This window comes from Ips typographus, linkage group LG13 (assembly GCF_016097725.1).
Source record: "Ips typographus isolate SLU linkage group LG13, UJ_Ityp_2.0, whole genome shotgun sequence".
Classification (NCBI taxonomy): Eukaryota; Metazoa; Arthropoda; class Insecta; order Coleoptera; family Curculionidae; genus Ips; species Ips typographus.
Genome location: NC_138434.1, coordinates 4468240 through 4489204, shown reverse-complemented (window position 1 = coordinate 4489204; position 20965 = coordinate 4468240). Strand labels below are relative to the sequence as shown.

The window sequence follows — 20965 nt, the reverse complement described above, 5'->3', positions numbered from 1 at the left end:
GGGCAAATGTCACGAAGGATAATAAATCAAAGTTATTTCACTTGAAAGGAAACATTAAAAATATGGAATGTTTATATTACTTGAGCGGAAACATTAAAATTGTGGAATGCGGTCGGAGTGCAACTGCAATTAAGATGCATTTGCTGAATTTGCGAAATAATGTGGAATGTTTTCCAAGTACCGATGGTCGAAGGTCGTCACGAGTTGTCGGCTAGACGAGGCCAGGTCTGGGAGTTTTGATTGGTGGAACCAGTGTCTGGAATGCTATAAAAAGGAAGTTGTACCCTAAAGAAGGTTCAGTTCAGTTCAGTCAGTTCAGTCCAGTTCTGTCCAGTCAGTCCAGTTTTGCTGTGCACCACGTTGGTGATCGAACCGCAAATGTCAATTAGACATGTCCGTTCAGTCAATTAGACAGTTCAGTTCAGTTCAGTTCAATTCAATCAGTTCATTCCAATCAATCCAGTTTTTCTGTGCACCACGTCGGAGAAGGCAGTACCTAGCCAGAAGACTCCGCTCACGCCACAGAATGTAGTCGTCCTGAATTCTGCAACCCGCACCGGGTTTACAAATTAATTAAATAGTAAACCATCTCTTAAACTATAATAAATCGCAAGTGCCAAACCCTCCACGAAGCTGCCCTCATAATTGTTTTACAAATGTAAGTACAGATTTGTTATTGTAATATTTTGTGCATGTAAAAGGTATTGTTTAAAGTGTTACTTTGGGAATTATGTTGAAGGTTTTATTCCGATTCACCAAGTTGATAAACCAACCATTTTGTCAATTAGTGTTAACTATTATTTAGTTATTAAATTATATTTTTCTACCAAGTGGTTTGATTCTACCTCTGAAACAAGATCTCGGTAAAGGCGTTTATTAAAGTAATAAACGCACGTCTCGTTTAACTTGTTGGGCCAAAAGGGCTTTACAATTTAAACGTGACATTTGGTCACCAAATGGTGACCAAATGTCACGTTTAATTTATGAGCCCTTCTGGGTTCACCAATTAAACTGACTCACGACGTTAAACGTCGTGCCGGGATCTCAGTTTTAAGGATGGAATCAAACACTGAGTTTTCTATTAAACACTTAAATCTATTAACCAAACAATACAGTCATGAACACACTAAAAGTTGACAATTTAACAATTCGTACTTACATATCATAAGCCAAGGACTTAGCATTTTCTGGCGGCTGGCTTGGTCACTTTCGCGTTGGAACTACTTTGGAGAACGGACTACTTAACTTGATCTTCTTGACCGAGGAGAGTCGACATCGCGACTTCCTGGGTCAGCTGGCCGCACTACCGTTGATCGGTTCACACTCTTTGTTTGGCTGAAAATGTGCCAACACTGGTTCACTAATTAATTTCTGTTTTAGTGTTTCAAACGCTTTGTCATGAATGTCCTTTCTGTATTTCATAGTCCACGTTCGACATTTTTCGTCTTATATAATAAGGTCCGAACCATCTAAGCAGCAATTTTTCACTTTTCCCGACTTTCCTTATTGGAGTGAAAACTTTCACCTGGTCACCCTCATTAAACTCCACATGTCGATGTTTACAATCATAACGAAGTTTATCTATGTTTTGTCGTCTTTTTATGTTTTCAGCAGCAAAATTACGTATTGCCAGACTAGTTTCCCTCATTTGATTGCTATCAAGAGATTCAGTATGCGGCATAATGTTCGCTTCAGTTGGTAAAATAGGTTCTCGTCCATATACTAACATAAAGGGTGAGAATTGCGTGCTGTCCGAGGGAGAATAGTTGTTGACCGAGGGAGTTCCCACTCTGACAGGGCTTGCTTCTGTCTCAACTGCAGGGTCTTCCCAACCTGAATGGGTGACTGTATTGGAAGAAAAGGAATTGTCTTCTGATTTACCTGAGGTTGATCTAGAAGATGTGGAGTCTGCTTATAAGTTGTTGATATCTTATGCCAAGAACAACAATCTTGGAAGTAAATTAATCAAAGAATACTCTAAAAATTCTAGCTTTGTTGACCGAGGATTATTTAATATTACCCTATATGAGTATTTGAATAACGAGAATCAAATAGTCAGGAGCGGACCGGGAAATACAACAAATTTTCCACGCAGAGATGGCAATCCAAATAGAAATCGAGTCTATTATAATAGTAATAGCACAAGGAGAAATTTCATAGATAACAGGAATGTCGCCAGTAACGGTCCGAACAGGAATTTTGTAAATTATCGTGGAAATTTTACAAGAAATACGCCACCAAGGAACAATGCCGTGAATAATGGTTCAAATAATGGCGGTCAACGGCCATATTACCAAAATCGGAATATGCAAGGGAATAGAAATAATGAGTATAGAGGTCCAAACTATGGAAACAGAGCACCTTACCGAAATCAAGGTAACAGCTATTTACCGAATACAAGAACACACGATGGACGCATTAGATGCACTAATTGCAAAAGAATTGGGCATGCATCGTGCAACTGGAATGCAAACAGTTCCAGAAATAATTCAGATAACCGTCGAAATGATCGGGTATACCAAAACCCAAACGAAAGAGGACAATTTCGTCAATAGGAAGCCCTAACGAGATTGTCCACCTGTCATCAAAGGGCGTTAAAGGAGGGTTAGTTTAATGATTAGGATTATTATAATTTTTGGGTACGACGAAGCGATGACGGAAAATGGAGAAAGTAAGCATTTTAGAAAATATATGATAAAAAGTAAAATTAAAAATTTTCGCTTACTCCATTTTTCAAATGATATTATAATAAGATAAATTTTATATAAGGCTAGCGATAACTAGATTAATAATTAGCATTGTCAAATGTAGGTGTTACCTCTCTTAGTTTAAACTGGAGGGCCAGTTTCATGGAGAAGGGGCAAATGTCACGAAGGATAATAAATCAAAGTTATTTCACTTGAAAGGAAACATTAAAAATATGGAATGTTTATATTACTTGAGCGGAAACATTAAAATTGTGGAATGCGGTCGGAGTGCAACTGCAATTAAGATGCATTTGCTGAATTTGCGAAATAATGTGGAATGTTTTCCAAGTACCGATGGTCGAAGGTCGTCACGAGTTGTCGGCTAGACGAGGCCAGGTCTGGGAGTTTTGATTGGTGGAACCAGTGTCTGGAATGCTATAAAAAGGAAGTTGTACCCTAAAGAAGGTTCAGTTCAGTTCAGTCAGTTCAGTCCAGTTCTGTCCAGTCAGTCCAGTTTTGCTGTGCACCACGTTGGTGATCGAACCGCAAATGTCAATTAGACATGTCCGTAACGCTCAAGTAAAGTTAATCGCGAACCGCGCTCCAAGTGACAAGCCTCTCTCCAAGATTCTGTCTTCTATAGAGATGTAAGTATGTTTATCGTACTTCTATGTTGTGTATTAATTTACGCCTGCTTTATTATGATTTTATTGGGAGTTAGTAACGTTTTCGTTGGGTTAGGAAACCTGTTATTTTACTAGTTAGTAAGTTAGGAGTTGTTAGGTTTAAGTACGTATTCAATAGAACTTGATGGTAAAGTTAACTGTGTTTTATTTTCACGCTGAAACGAGATCTCAGGCAAAATAAGTTGAATTAAATTCAACACGTCACGCTAGTCGTGACACTATTTCCTACAAACTACCCTACTAGAACACTTACACATAGCATAATCCTCAAAACTACGTTAGACTAACTTTTTTTTTTTTTTAAATGTTATTTTGTAAATACTTTACCTAGTTAAGTTATACTTTATTTTGTAATCATATTACAGTATGCATTTCTTATCACATAGGCAGAAAGACCAAACTGGTCGATAGCCTGTTTCGTTGTAAACGAAATAAAGATTGTATATATATATATATATAAACACTTTCATGGGAATTAGTTCATATGCAAAACATATTTATTCCCTTATCACCTGCATTGGAAATGTGGTAAGCGAGGCGGAAATTTGGTAGACCCCCCCTCCCCCAAATGCATATAAAACCAGTCAACAAGAGTTGAAAACATTAGTCTACACACAAAAGTATACAAAAAAAAATGTAAATATACAAATGTACCTTAAACAAAAAAATCATGAACCTAACCAAAATTAACGAATCCGGCAGTTTGGTTGAAAAACCTCTCCTAAAGTTTCAACAACTTGAGTTAAACCAATTGTATCCCTTGCACAACCTAAAAGTGGTCAATTCAAAATTTGGTGATGTGGTTCGGGCCGAGTTGTCTGACAGCGTGGTGTTTTTGCCTAGTCGGATGACGGCACCCATTAAAGACAGTTTGGCGGAGTTTATACCGCTGAAATATGGCCTAAAATTTTTAGGTATGAAAGTGGTTAGTGGTTTATCACCCACACCAATTGTGGAAATAACGGAAATTTGTAAGTATAATTAAAATATATTTAGGTGTAATACTAATCATGCTTTAATCATTTCAGAAACATCGAAGATGTCGGATTGTACTGGAGCTGCAGCAGAAATCAGCGTACGTTAGCGTTATTTTATTAAAGAGTGTTAAAAACTAATGGTATCGAAGCAATGTCTCTGTCTAATATTCCAAAATTTGAAAAACTCAATAAAATTTCAATTAACGTGTACATGCTTGAGTTGGAAAAGCAGGGTTATGTTACCGTTCCAGCCATGCTCACTAGTCAAAAATTAGAAAAACATGTCAATTTACTTTTAATTCAAAACCAATATACCATTAAATGTGATTATGCTATACAAGAAGATGAGACGGAGCTGAAATACCATTATTGTTGGATCAAAGACTTGTCTAGGCTTTTATTTAAACAGATAAATAAATATAGATGTAAAAAATTTGTTTGTGATAGATGTTTAAATTATTTTAATAGTAATGATAAATTAAAAAAACATACCACTTTATGTGAGCGAAAAAATTTTAGTCAAATTACATTTCCGCCTTATGATCATGTGGAGTTCAAAAATTATTGTTATAAACAGACAACACCTTTTGTAATTTACGCTGATTTCGAGTCTATTTTAGAGCGACAAAATGATGAAGTGCACTATCAAAAACACCCAGCATTTAGTGTAGGCTATTATTTCAAGTGTGACTATGATGATACACTATCTTTTTATAAAACATATCGAGGTCTTGATTGCTTAGATTGGATTTCAAACGAAATGCAAACTCTATCAAAATTGGTTAAATCTAAAATAAAAAATATTATTCCAATGGATCTTAGTAGTGACTATGATAAGAAGAATGGGCATTGTCATATTTGTGAAAAAATATTCAGTCAGTCATTTCACGGGGAAAATTAGAGGTCTGAGCCATCAAGCCTGCAATTTAAACTTTGAAACACAATTTGTAATTCCAGTTTTTTTTCGTTGTTTATCTGGGTATGATTCTCATTACCTTATTAAAAAATTTGGGGAAAATGAGAGGATTACCGTTCTACCTCTTAACAAGGAAAAATATATTTCCTTCACGATCTACAATTCTGAAACTAATCTCAAGTTTCGCTTTGTAGATTCTTTGAGATCTTTAAATGCATCATTAAGTGAATTAGTGTCTACACTGGATCCTGCTGATTTACAAATAACAAAAAAAGAATTTTACGTGACCGACAACCAATTTACTCTATCAACAAGAAAAGGTGTTTTCTGTTACGATTACATTGACCATATAGATAAGTTGCAGGAAACTGCTTTACCAAGCAAAGAAAAAATTTACAGTCAGCTCAATGATGAAAACATTAGTGATGAAGATTATTACCATGCCCAAACTGTTTGGACAAGTTTTAACATTGAAAATTTGGGGCAGTATTCAGATTTATATCTTAAAACAGATGTTTTATTATTAGCAGATGTTTTTGAAAATTTTCGAAGTAATTGTCATACCATCTACGGATTAGACCCTAGTTGGTATTACACATTGCCTGGATACACCTGGGACTGTATGCTAAAATATACCAAATGTAAACTCCGGTTACTTAAAGATATCGATCAAATTATGTTTATTGAAAATGGTCTACGCGGGGGAATTTCACAATGTTGCAATCGTTATTCTGAGGCAAACAATAAATTTATGGAAAATTTTGATAGCTCAAAACCATCCACTTATTTATTATATTTGGATGTAAACAACTTATATGGCTGGGCAATGTGCCAATATTTGCCTTATGATAACTTTGAATGGATGGAAGATTGTAATTTTGATGTGTGCAGCATCGATGATAATTCAGACATTGGGTATATTTTAGAAGTGGACTTGGAATATCCTGAACATCTCCATGATTTACACAAAGATTTGCCGTTTTGTCCTGAACATCAAACTCCATCTGACTCAAAACTGCCGAAACTTTTAAGTACTTTTTATAAGAAAGAAAAATATGTCATTCATTACAAAAATTTAAAACAAGCGTTGAATCATGGAATTCAACTCAAAAAAATTCATCGTATTTTAAAATTTAGTCAATCTCCTTGGTTAAAACCATATATTGATTTAAACACCAAATTACGAACCGAAGCCACAAGTGGTTTCGCAAAAAATCTTTTTAAACTGATGAATAACGCAGTTTTTGGTAAAACAATGGAAAATATTAGAAAACACAGGATTGTCAAATTAGTTAACCGCCGGTATGGCAGGTATGGAGCTAAAAATCTGATTTCCAGTCCAAATTTTCATAGTGTTGTAAAATTTACTGAAAATTTAGTGGCTATTGAGATGAAAAAAACTAAACTTGTTTTTAACAAACCACTTTATGTAGGTATGACCATATTAGATCTTTCCAAAACCATCATGTATGATTTTCATTATAGCTACATACTTTACAAAGTGCCTCAGAATAATCTTAAATTAATGTATATCGACACTGACAGTTTTATATATGAAATTACATGTGATAACGCCTATGCGGAAATCATCAAAACTGATTTGCAATATTTCGATACTAACGATTACCCTAAAGACAACATCTATGGGATTCCTCAAGCTAACAAGAAAGTTTTCTTAAGTCTTATGAAAGATGAAACTGCTGGGCGAATTATTACTCATTTCGTAGGTTTACGATCTAAAATGTATTCATATAAACTTGACAATACAAAATGTGTTAAAAAATTAAAAGGTATTAAATATCAAATTGTAAAAAATAAAGAACCAAAAGTATAAAAACACATTCGTTTTATTGTCTACCTCGCATATAATGTAAAACTGCAGTAACCAATAAAAATAGAGATAAGGTAATTGTTGTGGTACACCAAAATATATCAATCCACAAACACGCTTCACCACAATCACTTGTCGCAACTAGTTGTGTCAGGTTTCGCCAACCGGTATCGCCGTGTGTTCGATTTGGGTACCAAATCCTCAGCTGATAGTGAGTGGCATTAGGCGGCACCGTTGCTGACACAATTAAGTCATTTTTGCTCATCTTCACCCATCTATCAGGCCAGCTGTCATTCATCTTATCGAAACACACGTATACATCAGGATTCTTTTCAGGTTGATACACGTATAGAACATTGTTGATTATTGCAGTGAGAATTAAAAAAGTTGGATGTAACAGAGCCATGTTACTAGAACGATTGTGAATGATGTGAAAATGTAATTAACATCGCACTCTATTTATATGTTTATACACTATATTTATCAAACATTTCAGAGACACACATTAGCGTTAAATTCATGTGACGATAAAAGGTTTTTATTGAATGATTGTTACAATAGCCTTCCGTGGGGGGGTACTAATAAAAAACAATGTTGCTGCTGCTGCTGTAAGAGAGTTTTTGTGGAAAAAATAAAGAACCAAAAGCATAAAAAACACATTTATTCTTCTCGTGCTCCCCATAATTTTATCATTTCTAAACGTTTATGTATATTGTTGCCCCAAAAACAAGAAAAATTTAAATTATAAGCGTTTGTAGCTTTACAACACACATCGCAATTCATATGAAAAAAGTCATGATCATGCACTAGCCAATAAGACACTTTCTTGTAGTGATAAGCAACTTTTTTGTAAAACTCATCAACAAAACCTTCATGACATTCAAGGCAAATATTCATAATTAAATTTATAGATCTTATCTCAAGAACATAATAGAAATTACAAAACACTATTGATTCATGGTGTTGTACAGCACGATTCCATAACCACCAATCCTTATCGCGTTGATTAACAACTCCAGTAATATTTTGGACACGCTTGTCAACTGGAGCTTCATAGAAATCATTCACTTCCTTTATTCTTAATGTCACGTCAATATTTGGATTATAAGTGCAACAGTTATACGTCTCACTTACGACATCTTCTCCTATTTCGTCTTCTAAGGCGCTGTCGTTATTATTTTGGTTTTCTTCTTCAATCACTTCGTCTGGCTGGATTTCTGGTGGTGTAACAATGTTGCACAACTCGTCGAGGGCTTCAGCACAATCACTAATGGCAGGTGACTTAGACATTGTTTTTGTTGTATCTTAGCTGCTGCTTTTAAACTGGCTTGGAAGAAAAACTCTGTTTATTTTTACTACCGCTTTCGCTTATGCTTTTATATGCAGTTGTGACCGAAGGAAAGGGAGATAGGACATTACCAAAACATATTTTTGTTACTTTTGAATATATTTTTGTGGTCAGATTCACGAAAAATAAGCGAAAAACAATTATGCATTGATAGTGGAAAAGTGCAGCGTTAAAATATGGGCTGATAGGACATTAATAAAACCATGATTTGTTGCTTTTAAATATATTTTTGCGGGCAGATACATGAAAAATAAGCGGAAATCAACAATTATGCGTTGATAGTGGGGAAAAGTGCAGCGCCAAATATGGACTGATAGGACATTAACAAAAGCAAAATTTGTTGTATTTGAACATATTTTTGCAGCTAAATACCTAATTACATGAAAAATAAGCGTAAAAATTACTATGTAGTGACCCTGGTCAGAACGACGACATTGGACAAGTGACATTTGACAAGTGACAGGTGGGGGGCTCGGGGCCCCACGTGACGTCACCACCACACCAATTTGGGGCTACACAGGGCTCCGGGCGGGGCTCCACTGGGGCCCCGTCACCACCCACGCTAAACACGAGCGCCTCGCGCCTTCACCATTTCATCAAAATGAGCCAGAATCCCTATTGCTATACTACTTACAACCTATTCCTGATAAAAGATGTAGGCGGCAGGGAAACATACATTTGGTGGAATTCATGAAAGACAAACAAAAATCTCGCTACAAGTGCCGTTTACCTAACTGCTATAAACTTATCTTTGCTAAATGTAAATGTGATGCCCCGGGAAAATATTAGCAATTTTCTTTTGTTTATTTTTCAAAGTCAAAATTGTAATCAAAATTAAATTAAAACTTACGGAATTAGTTTGAGGCACATCTGAACACTACTAGACACAACACTTAAAAGAAAGACTAGTTTGAAAGAAAAATCTGACTTCAAATCCTAAGCCAAACCTCTAAGACATATAATTGGCCAGCGTCGTTAATCCAGAAGCGGGGATATATTTCTATTAGTAGGTGTTTATAAGGAAAGGAATTTTTCCAAGTCATACTGTCGCCACAAATTCTCACCTTTTTGACCCCAAGCAAAAATGATTTATTGCCTGCAGCTGCAGGAAAAAAATTATTATTATTTATTGCACTCGGCGACATGTTTTTGAGATTCCACCTTTTGACCTGTCGCATTCCTGCTCACAGAATGATGTAAATTTCGTAGTATAAATATTCACACCATTTTGGCAAACGGTCAGTCAGAAACGGGCAGTCAAAACTGAAACGTCGTCAAGTCGAAGACAAGTGTGAAAAGTCGGTTAAAGTCAAGTCTAGTCATGTTCAGTAGTGCAAAATAAGTTCTACCAAAATTCTTCAGTGTGCAAGATTTGTGAAACTAAGGTGTTTGGAAAACCCTCCAAAATTCTCGTAAATAAACCACGTAGCCGCTTGACCTAAAGCCTGTCGCTTCAACTCAACACAACATGTCCAGAAGGTACGTTAAAGCCAGAATTGCTAACTAGACCTAAGTCTTTGGTACCAAACCGTACCTAGCTGAGTAATTATCTATGTTTTTGGAATCTGAATAAATGTTTGAACCAAGATTGGTGGTTGTGTCATTTAGGGTATAGCGCTTGCCCCTCGAACCCCAAAAATAAGCTTGTAAGACCCAAAATTGGAAGAAGGCATTTTTGGGCCATTACACCCTGTATCGTTTTTAATATTAACTTTCGGCATAGGACAATTTAGCTAAATCGTATTATTTTGATGTCAAGAATATGCTGTAGCTCTATGTCCTATTACTTATGGTCCACCCTGTATAACGTAGGGTTGCCATACGTCCGTTTTTCCAACGGACAGTCCGTTATTTCAGAGTGTCCGTTTTGTCTGGTCCGCGTTATGTCACGTGTGTCAGTTTATTAATCATACATAAATCGACATACTCGTCGATTTCAACTGCACAATACTGCATAAGAAAATCGAAATCTTTTGTTTTTTGAGCCTAGTTCGACAAGCTGAAGTGAGATGTTCGGTGTGTGGCATTGATGTTCGGAGCGCTCGAAATTCTTTACCGAGCTCTGCTTAATTCGGTGAATCACCAAAGCCTTGACCTTAAACATTTTTGTCTGGACTGGGTTTCAATCAGCGTTGAGCGTTCACAGTTCACACATAGCTGTTTTTCGTGATATCACCATAAGTTAGTAGTGTTTGTATCCCAAAAAAACTAGTAAGTATAAATGTGTTACATAATAAAATTGTAAATGATTTAAATGTCTTATGGCCAATTGGTATTCGGTTTGTAATTTCGGATCAGAACCCGTAATGATTTAAGTCAAAGACTAATAAGTATTTTATTTTAATAGGTACGGGTGACAGACGAACAGTGCGAATTTCCACCTGAATTGAAGGGTGACTTTTCCTTTATCAAAAAAGGAAAAGTAGATCATAACGTAAAATGTGCCAAATGTAACATTTTTGCAAATTTTCAATTGCTTTTGGAGGTCGACGAGATGTATTGGAGCACACAAATACTAAAAAACATAAAAACATTGTTAATGCATCACTTACAAGCAACATGGTCACTTCGTTTTTTTCAAGAAAATTGAACCCACGGACCAGGACTTAGCTTGTGTTGCAAAAGAAGCAGTTTTCGCCTACCACACAGCGCGTCATGACTTTAGTTTCGTTTTTAGTGGAAATAGCAGTTCAAGTTCTGATTTTTTTGAGGATAGTGATGACAGTTGTGCCGACAATGACTTTGTACCAAGTAACAATAATATATCGTCAGATTCTACAGAGGTAAGCTACATTTTGTTTTTTTTTTGACTTACCATGTTCTTGGGTAAAAATATTTTGTAACTAATTTATGCAAAAACATGGTATGCCATGTGGCTTGACATGTTATTGCGTAAACTTTTTTTTAAGTTGCATTTTAAGTCTTATTTTATTATGTTTTAGAATGAATCGCAAGAGCATTATGCTAGGCTTAGCAGGGGTAAAAAAGACTCTCCAGAGGAACCGAAACCGACAAGATGGAGACATCGGAATAAAGAAAACCATGAAAAAATAAGTTGAATTAAATTCAACACGTCACGCTAGTCGTGACATATATCTGAGGCACAGGCACTGGGCATGCTCAAAGGGGTGAGGATGGAGAGGCAGAGAGCCCAAGCACAGACCTCACGCGATACAGAGCATGCCATGCAGAAGTTTATAACGGAGCAGGAGAACTTCTTAACCCTTGCTCTAGATAAGCTGAGGCAGTCAGGGGACAATGAAAGGAACTGCATCCATGTATTACGACAAACGATGGATACACTAAATCGTCTTGAGAGACAGAAACTAGATTCCACATTAACTCCAAAATCTACATCCCCACCCTCCTCCATATCTACAGAGCCCCCGGAAACTAGTGTCTCATTCGGGAACCTCTCGCTAGGATGCAACGCGAATGGCATCATCACCTCCTACCAAATCATCAAGACACCAGTCAATTTGAACTTATGGAAGCAAATTGGAGATTTCTTAATTGGGGTTCCTAGTGATTTTCTGACCTCCATACAAGTTTTGGAGTTCATTAAGAAGTTTAGGAAGGATAACCCCAGCCAAGCCGACAACTCGTGACGACCTTCGACCATCGGTACTTGGAAAACATTCCTCATTATTTCGCAATTCAGCAAATGCATCTTAATTGCAGTTGCACTCCGACCGCATTCCACAATTTTAATGTTTCCGCTCAAGTAATATAAACATTTTTTAATGTTTCCTTTCAAGTGAAATAAATTTGATTTATTATCCTTCGTGACAGTATTGCAACGGAAAGAAAAACCCAGCAAGGATGTGTCGACAAACTCTAAGCCTCCACAAACAGACCGAAAAGTAAGCGCAAGCGCTCCCAGTGAAAGCAAGGAGTATGAAAACCAAGAATCGGTTAAAATATTAACTAATTCCACGCAGGCTGAAACTACGTATTTCCAAGTGCGAGAAGAGCTTTCCAAAGTCCGGCAATTAGAAAACATTGACGATGCAAGTTGCGACTTTTTTGTTCGTAAACAAAGTGAACAAAACAGGAAATAAAGGTGCCATAAAACCGCCTTTAATCTGTACAGTTAAATTAACCTTTTTGAACTCAACATACTTAAACAAATTTTGTCGAGGAACTCACATTCCTCAACCGACCCTGGCCACGAACAGGAATTTGAAAAGTCCGCAGATTCCTAGTCTATACCACGGATGATGCTTAAAATGACGTAAACTTTAAGTCCATATAAGAAGCAACAATTAAATGGGGGATAGCCAGTGTATAATCCTGCCGGTTGTGTTACCAAATTCAAAGTTACTCTAGTTATTACTGGGCGAAAAAAAAAAAGAGTTAACAAACAGTGATGGAGTACATAGTAGTGTTTCTCTACTATTTCCGATTAGTACGGGACAGAGGTAGCAAATTTATGTTGTACCGGATGGCTCTTTACCACCTATGGGAACTGGCGACTCTCTACCGACCCCGAGTGACTCAACCCTTGGAAATAACCCGGGCTCTGTTAAATTTATGGACGGAAGTGATCCACTTGGAGTTTCAATTGTTGAGAACAGACCCCGCCCGACCATGTGACTGTGCCTTCTGCGTCCCTCCTCCACCGAATATGTTTACACCGTCGCAATTCTGGAACGCATGGGGCAATGTCATGATTGAAGGTTGCGCCTGTCCCGTTTGCGCCATCCGGCGATGTAGCCCAGCTGAACCCCCACAACCGCACTTAAGACCCCAAACTCACCCTCAGAAAGTCGCAGCCGTATCACTATTGCCGCCGCCGATGCAACCCATGGTACCGCCAACCCACCACACCAGGATCCAGTTGGCCGAACAAGGCAAACGCGAGTTCTTAGGCCAATCGCTAGCCGACCCTACCCAGTTTTGGAGGCAGACCTTTTGCCTGGAAGCCAAACGGGGGTACGCATACGACGGGCCCATGATCCAAACCAGCCAGGAACATCCCGAGAGTGACCGGTTGCTAATTAAAGTCGGTACGTTAGTTTGTTCTTTATTTTTATTATTTTTCCTTTTGAGTGCCGCATAATTATTTACCTTTTCAATTGTTTATGAGAGTAATCATGGAACATTATTTTATTGTTACTAGATTTTATTGAGTAATCGTAGGATAGGATTTATACGTGCATAGTAGACTTAAAAATATTTTATTGTGACTGGCACGCGTAAGCGATTGTTGTTAGACCTTCTGGACAGATTTGCTTATTCGACAAGGTTTTCATACATTGCCTTAGGTCAAGTGCGATGTGAATGACTCGGATTTACGCTGAACATATGATTCGGAGTAGTTCAAACGTTGCACTGTTACAAAGTAAATATATTTTATATTTGCTTTGTCCTACAGGAATGGGTGGGATGTGATGCCCCGGGAAAATATTAGCAATTTTCTTTTTGTTTATTTTTCAAAGTCAAAATTGTAATCAAAATTAAATTAGAACTTACGGAATTAGTTTGAGACACATCTGAACACTACTAGACACAACACTTAAATGAAAGACTAGTTTGAAAGAAAAATCTGACTTCAAATCCTAAGCCAAACCTCTAAGAGATTTAATTGGCCAGCGTCGTTAATCCAGAAGCGGGGATATATTTCTATTAGTAGGTGTTTATAAGGAAAGGAATTTTTCCAAGTCATACTGTCGCCACAAATTCTCACCTTTTTGACCTTTATGGACTTTGACACTTTTTGACCTTTTGAATGTTTTATTGCCTGCAGCTGCAGGAAAAAAATTATTATTATTTATTGCACTCGGCGACATGTTTTTGAGATTCCACCTTTTGACCTGTCGCATTCCTGCTCACAGAATGATGTAAATTTCGTAGTATAAATATTCACACCATTTTGGCAAACGGTCAGTCAGAAACGGGCAGTCAAAACTGAAACGTCGTCAAGTCGAAGACAAGTGTGAAAAGTCGGTTAAAGTCAAGTCTAGTCATGTTCAGTAGTGCAAAATAAGTTCTACCAAAATTCTTCAGTGTGCAAGATTTGTGAAACTAAGGTGTTTGGAAAACCCTCCAAAATTCTCGTAAATAAACCACGTAGCCGCTTGACCTAAAGCCTGTCGCTTCAACTCAACACAACATGTCCAGAAGGTACGTTAAAGCCAGAATTGCTAACTAGACCTAAGTCTTTGGTACCAAACCGTACCTAGCTGAGTAATTATCTATGTTTTTGGAATCTGAATAAATGTTTGAACCAAGATTGGTGGTTGTGTCATTTAGGGTATAGCGCTTGCCCCTCGAACCCCAAAAATAAGCTTGTAAGACCCAAAATTGGAAGAAGGCATTTTTGGGCCATTACACCCTGTATCGTTTTTAATATTAACTTTCGGCATAGGACAATTTAGCTAAATCGTATTATTTTGATGTCAAGAATATGCTGTAGCTCTATGTCCTATTACTTATGGTCCACCCTGTATAACGTAGGGTTGCCATACGTCCGTTTTTCCAACGGACAGTCCGTTATTTCAGAGTGTCCGTTTTGTCTGGTCCGCGTTATGTCACGTGTGTCAGTTTATTAATCATACATAAATCGACATACTCGTCGATTTCAACTGCACAATACTGCATAAGAAAATCGAAATCTTTTGTTTTTTGAGCCTAGTTCGACAAGCTGAAGTGAGATGTTCGGTGTGTGGCATTGATGTTCGGAGCGCTCGAAATTCTTTACCGAGCTCTGCTTAATTCGGTGAATCACCAAAGCCTTGACCTTAAACATTTTTGTCTGGACTGGGTTTCAATCAGCGTTGAGCGTTCACAGTTCACACATAGCTGTTTTTCGTGATATCACCATAAGTTAGTAGTGTTTGTATCCCAAAAAAACTAGTAAGTATAAATGTGTTACATAATAAAATTGTAAATGATTTAAATGTCTTATGGCCAATTGGTATTCGGTTTGTAATTTCGGATCAGAACCCGTAATGATTTAAGTCAAAGACTAATAAGTATTTTATTTTAATAGGTACGGGTGACAGACGAACAGTGCGAATTTCCACCTGAATTGAAGGGTGACTTTTCCTTTATCAAAAAAGGAAAAGTAGATCATAACGTAAAATGTGCCAAATGTAACATTTTTGCAAATTTTCAATTGCTTTTGGAGGTCGACGAGATGTATTGGAGCACACAAATACTAAAAAACATAAAAACATTGTTAATGCATCACTTACAAGCAACATGGTCACTTCGTTTTTTTCAAGAAAATTGAACCCACGGACCAGGACTTAGCTTGTGTTGCAAAAGAAGCAGTTTTCGCCTACCACACAGCGCGTCATGACTTTAGTTTCGTTTTTAGTGGAAATAGCAGTTCAAGTTCTGATTTTTTTGAGGATAGTGATGACAGTTGTGCCGACAATGACTTTGTACCAAGTAACAATAATATATCGTCAGATTCTACAGAGGTAAGCTACATTTTGTTTTTTTTTTGACTTACCATGTTCTTGGGTAAAAATATTTTGTAACTAATTTATGCAAAAACATGGTATGCCATGTGGCTTGACATGTTATTGCGTAAACTTTTTTTTAAGTTGCATTTTAAGTCTTATTTTATTATGTTTTAGAATGAATCGCAAGAGCATTATGCTAGGCTTAGCAGGGGTAAAAAAGACTCTCCAGAGGAACCGAAGCCGACAAGATGGAGACATCGGAATAAAGAAAACCATGAACGAAACAAAAAAAAAAGGAGGCGCAATTCGGGACATCAATATACGGCCACAAAAACTAAGAAGATTATCAATCCGCGTGAAATTGGTTTGCCTTGTGACTGTAAAAATAAATGCAGAGAGAAATTGCAAGGTAACCATGAACAATTGTTCACAAAATTTTGGGATTTGAGTTCATTCGATATCCAAAATAGTTATCTTTTTGGTTGTATAAGAGCAAAAAACAAAAAAAGGTCATACAAGAAAAAACAAAAGAATAATGTATCCAGAAGAAAGTTTACCGCTGAATATTTGGTTAATATAGGAGACGAAGAAATAAAAATATGCAAAACTGAATTCTTGAGTGTTCACGGTCTTCAGAAATCTCGGGGAAGAGTTGAAAGGATTCTTAAAATGAAGGTATTAGGGGCTATGGTTCCTAAACCTGATATGCGTGGCAAACACAATACTAGACCCAACAGATATTCGGACGAACAAATTCATTCGGTTAAAACTCATATTGAATCAATACCTAAATATCAAAGCCACTACAGTAGAGCCAAAAATATAGACAAGCTATATCTGAACTGCGATATGACTATTACTGGACTGTATACAGATTTCTATATGCCCTGGTGTAGGGAACAAAATATCAGTCCAGTTAAAGAGAGAGCTTACAGAAAAATATTCTGTACCCAATATAACATAGGATTCAAACTACCAAAATCGGATACCTGCAAGACCTGCGATGAGATGGGTATTAAAATAAAGGCGGCAAAGGAAGCTAATAATATAGAGCTAGAAAAAGAGCTAACTACATTTTTGAACCTGCACCAGGCTAGAGCTGACGCAATGCAAAAATTGCTTAAAAATGAAATAGACACACCTGCTAAAAAAAAATTGGTAATCTCTTTTGATTTGCAACAAAGTATTCCCCTTCCAAAGCTCACAACTGGTCCAGCATTTTACTGCCGAAAGATATGGCTGTATAACCTTGGAATTCACGATTAAAAAAGAAGATTAAACGAAATAAAAAAGGTTTTATGTATTTGTGGACTGAAGATCAGGCTAAGCGCGGAGCTGCTGATGAAGTGGCGTCTGTCCTAATGAAATTTTTAGAAACAAAATTAGATTATGATGAACTTGTTATTTTTACTGATAACTGTCCGGGTCAGAATAAGAACTGGCAGATGATGGCATTTTGGTTGTGTAACGAAGCGTTTAAATTCGTTACTAATATTCCACCGAACGGGTGAAACTGTGCACCGTAGATTATTGTAAATACGCTTCTGTGTGCGGTTTGACGAAATTGTGGAGGGGGTAAGCCTCGAGCAACGTACCGATCGGAACTGTGGCGCTCCTGTGTTGAGCGGCGGCGGCCCCCCACCACCGACGCGTCATTGTAGTGGGGGCCCGGCGATTAGTATAAAAGTAGCTCCGTAGCACTAAGCCGGCAGTCTCGCACCGCCTTCGCAAGACTCTCTCTCTGATATACCGATCCGAACCGTTCCGTCCGTCCGTAACCGTAAGTACCGTGGCTTGGTGGCGTAGTGTCGCCGGGCTTGCTCGTCATGTAGGCGCATGTCGCATGATGCCCCCTTTTTCCTGTGTTCTGGCGTATGATCGGAGCACGTCCTTCACCCTTCTTTACCCCCCTGTTCGTGGTCCTGTCCCGAACCGAGTATGGCGTAGTGTCGTACAGACGTTCGTCCTGCTCTTTCTTAAGGTAGTTCTCACCAAAGCGAGACGGCCGCCGAACATTGCCGCGTTAGTTTTAGGCACCGTAGGTTAAGCATGCGCTCGCTAGGATAAGACCGGGAGTTTAAGGTTAAGGGGTACTGTTAAGTTTCTTGCACCGTGCGGAGTTTTAGGTTTGTTTCAAGTTTCACCGTATGGTAACTTTCCCGAATAAAGAGAGTTGTTTTGTTACCAGTTTGTTTTACTCATCCTTGCGGAGCTCACAAACCCAGAAACTTCGTTCTCCACTGTTTAAAAGCCGCCCGAAGGCAATCGTGTTCCTACTGGCACGTAACGACTCAGTAGGTGGCGCCCGAGTTTAGAGCCGGTGATTAGAACCATTTTAAAAACGCGTCACAGTTGCAATTGGTAAAAGAAAAAAAATTTAGAAAAATAACTCATCACTTTCTTCTTAGCGGTCATTCCGTTATGCCGTCAGACAGAGATTTTGCTCTGATCAAAAAACGCCAGAGACATCGGGCTCCAGTTATTTATTCACCAGAAGGTTGGCTAGATATTATTGAAAAAGCAAATAAAAAAAACTCTTTTGTTGTTACAAAAATGACCCAAAAAGATTTTTTTTCTTTTGAGCCTTTATTAGCTAATATTAACAAAAAAGCACGTTTTCCTGACAAGCAGAACTTAGAATTTGCAGGAACGTATAGTTTTCTTTTTAAGTCGGAAAATGTTGGGTCATTTTCCGTTAAAAGCACAGTCAATGAGAGTACAGGGAAATTAATGTTTTAAAACAAGGTAGACCTGCAATGACAAGCTTGTCAGATCTTAAACTTAAATATAACGAGTCAGTTAAAATTGCAGAAAAAAAAATTGCAATGACACGCAATGACAAGCTTGTCAGATCTTAAACTTAAATACAACGAGTCAGTTAAAATTGCAGAAAAAAAAATTAAAAACATACAGACATTACTTCCTTACATACCGCCAGCCTACCATGCATTTTATACGCAACTAAATGTTGCTGTTGACAATTTAGACGAAGAGATTGAAACCTTGGATGAGTAGTATTGAATTTTTTCGGTTATTTTTATAATGAGTTTAGTTTAAGCAAAAACATGTTAAGCCACATTTTATCAAAATAAACTCCATTTTTGTAAAAAAAAATATATTTTTTTTTAAATAATAGTTGCTTATCTTTTTTCCTCTTTGCCATAATGTACTGACAAAGTTTGAAATCTTTAAATCAAAACCATTTTTTTACAGAATTTTTGAAAACTTTAAACCGTAATATCTCAACTTTTTGATTTTGAGGCTTACCATTGTATTGCGCTAAGGTCTTCAATTGTAAAAATATTTAAATATTTCCTTATTTTTACAGTAAGAACTGAGAAGTTAAAAGAATTTTGTGAATTGGCTGAGGTAGAATACAAGAAAGTCCTTAGTCATTCCAGCACAAGATTTCTCAGCTTGTTGCCTGCAATTCAAAGAGTTGAACTGAAATATGAAAGTTTTCCGGGCTCATAAGCCGTGGTCCAATGGAATTTCTTCCTGAGGACTTTTTGTTGTCATTGTATCGATCCCATATGTAAGATCTAGAAAATGGACACTTAGAGTAATCTCCCATGCATTTGACGTTGTACTTGTTAACTCTTGGCTACAGTATAGGAAAAAAGCCGAATCTTTGGGTATAAGAAGCAAAACTTATGATCTATTTCAGTTTCGTCATGAAGTTGCCAAAAAACTTGTATATTACGCAAAGTCATCCCAACGAGGTAGGCCAAGCTTACAAAACGGCATTGAAGAACCTTCTCCAAAACGGCAAAGAGTTGAAACTAAACCAGTAAAAGAAAAAAGACTAGATGGAGTTGATCATTATCTATTATATGATGACCAACCCAATAATACCAGGTGCAAGTTACCAGGCTGTTCATCAAAAACACATGTTTATCGTGTAAAACGTGAAGTACATTTGTGCTGCTTTAAGGGTAATAAATGGGCATTCTGGATAGTTGTTAGAAAACACACGTGATTAGCATTGATTCTTCGATATAAATAGGAGCTGAGCAGACACAAATAGTTAAATTTGCTGTAAGATGTTAATCAGTTGGAAAATAAATTGTACGTTTGATAGATATGATTGACTGATTGCTGGTCCTTGTTCACTCCCAATGTCAACTTCTGCACAGTTACTCAGTTCGCCATGCGTAGATTGACATTTAAAGGAATGACAATGTTTCTAATACTTCAGCATTTAGTTGGAAATTAAATAAAAAGTATTCGGCCAGATATTGTGGATATAACAATGCTGCATATGGCATAACAACAAATCGAAATAGAAAATAAAACTACACACAACCCGCGCCCCAATCTTTAGTTTATTATTAAAATAAATAAGAATTCGAAGATTGACCTGGATGACTTTTTTTTGCTTCTCGCTTCACCGGGAGAATATCTGAAACAAAAAAAATAATATTACCACGAGAATATAAGAAATGTCAAGTTTTACCCTCGGTATCAACCAATGTTAGCTGAAGCTTTATTTGATATTGTAGCATAAAATCAGTATAAAAATTCATTAAATATTGAGTGGTAATCTAGCTCCCAGGTATGAAAACGTATGAAAATTATACGAAAAGTTGCGAAGAATGTATTTACCATACACATCTGTACGCATATTTTCGTATACGTAACTTAATGGATGGGTGTACTGCTGTAAACGGTGCACACAGTGGTCACATAGAGAAATCGTAACCAGCAACCATAAGCGCAGACGGTGACATAGTGATTGTTAATTTACTTTTTTCCTGTATTTTTTTTTCGGCCGTTGCTATTGACACCGGCCGTAAAAGTGCATTTCACGGCCGCTAAGCAGTACGTGAAGTGAGTACTTCTCGTCCGTTTGAACAAAAAAGTTCTTTTTTTTTAATGGATTCATCGGTGTTTTATGGTTTGTACAAACTGGTTGAAACTTAGCACAAGCAGGTGTCCGTATTCAGATTAGTACGGATTACAATTTTATACGCACTTTAAGGAAAAACTGTTATTAAGTCAGAAACGGTTGAAGTTAGGTATAGGAAGAGTACACATAGATTTGTTCTAAATTTAATGTGCTTTTATTACAAACCATAATATATTGGTGGATCCATTTAAAAAAC

At 37.1% G+C, this 20965-nt stretch overlaps 2 protein-coding genes and 2 long non-coding RNA genes across 5 annotated transcripts in view; 1 reads left to right on the top strand and 3 right to left on the bottom strand.

The window, feature by feature from the left end:
* Positions 1–1074: 1074 nt before the first annotated feature.
* The window catches only part of LOC145737349 (uncharacterized), a 164907-nt gene continuing 145016 nt past the window's right edge, over positions 1075–20965 (bottom strand). Inside the window, exon 2 of the long non-coding RNA XR_014180353.1 lies at positions 1075–1245. This is a non-coding gene — a long non-coding RNA (uncharacterized LOC145737349). The remainder of the gene's footprint in view (positions 1246–20965) is intronic.
* Positions 1075–20965, bottom strand: part of LOC145737345 (uncharacterized) — a 23839-nt gene continuing 3948 nt past the window's right edge. Inside the window, exon 2 of one of the 2 annotated variants that reach the window (XM_081991987.1) lies at positions 1075–1323. The gene's annotated coding sequence lies outside the window, so the exon portion shown is untranslated. Of the gene's footprint in view, positions 1336–20965 lie in introns of both variants that reach the window. The other variant, XM_081991988.1, reaches the window with a different exon arrangement.
* Positions 2599–20965, top strand: part of LOC145737347 (uncharacterized) — a 22728-nt gene continuing 4361 nt past the window's right edge. The window contains exon 1 of the mRNA XM_081991990.1: positions 2599–3334. The gene's annotated coding sequence lies outside the window, so the exon portion shown is untranslated. The remainder of the gene's footprint in view (positions 3335–20965) is intronic.
* The window catches only part of LOC145737348 (uncharacterized), a 21608-nt gene continuing 20133 nt past the window's right edge, over positions 19491–20965 (bottom strand). The window contains exon 3 of the long non-coding RNA XR_014180352.1: positions 19491–20262. This is a non-coding gene — a long non-coding RNA (uncharacterized LOC145737348). The remainder of the gene's footprint in view (positions 20263–20965) is intronic.